Source organism: Vigna unguiculata, unplaced genomic scaffold (assembly GCF_037176805.1).
Source record: "Vigna unguiculata cultivar grain cowpea cultivar isolate G323 ecotype 2 unplaced genomic scaffold, ASM3717680v1 ptg000414l, whole genome shotgun sequence".
Classification (NCBI taxonomy): Eukaryota; Viridiplantae; Streptophyta; class Magnoliopsida; order Fabales; family Fabaceae; genus Vigna; species Vigna unguiculata.
In genome coordinates, this window is record NW_028197049.1 from 7,501 (window position 1) to 8,244 (window position 744).

General features: G+C 25.5%; 1 non-coding gene across 1 annotated transcript; it reads left to right on the forward strand.

Annotated features, from left to right (window-relative positions):
* Positions 1 to 673: 673 nt before the first annotated feature.
* TRNAG-GCC (transfer RNA glycine (anticodon GCC)) lies at positions 674 to 744 on the forward strand. The gene has a single exon. It is a non-coding gene; the product is annotated as a tRNA-Gly (tRNA).

A 744-nucleotide genomic window follows, 5' to 3' on the forward strand; every position in this document is an offset into this window, starting at 1 on the left:
CATTTCTTGAAGTTCTTTTTATTCTAGATTAAAAATGAAATGACCCCTCCCTCAGAATTCTTTCGGATTGTCAGCCATAAAGGGAATAGATCAGTTCCTAAAAAAAAAAAAGAAAACTATAACACATTACATTCTAAGGGGGAGTAAACTTCTTCTATTGGAAAAATCTTATATCTTATACTTATATGGTGGTACATTGTGAAACTAAAAGAAATAAAATAGAAAAAATGAACTATAAAAATTTGAATTTCATTTGAATATTCTATTCATATTAATATGATATGAATAGAATATTCAAATGAAATACTATAAATCTATTTATACGTCGTCTAGTATTTAATAATATAGAATATCTATCTGTATCTCTATATAGATAAATATAATTTTTTATTAATAGGAACTTACTTTTTTAAGAAAAAAGTAAATCAAAATATTCGATAGAATGATAATTTCAATTCAATTATATAGATATATAGAAAAAAACCATATATAATAATAGAAATGTAATAATAGAAATGGGAATTCTTGATAAAAATGAATAGTAATAGAAAATATTTTATTTGGGAGACAATATCTATTATCTAAATTTCTTTTTCATTATCCCTATATCCCTATATAGAATATCAGGCCCATCTCTGTATAAATAGAATCGCATATCAAGTACAATGAAAACGCGGATATAGTCGAATGGTAAAATTTCTCTTTGCCAAGGAGAAGACGCGGGTTCGATTCCCGCTATCCGCC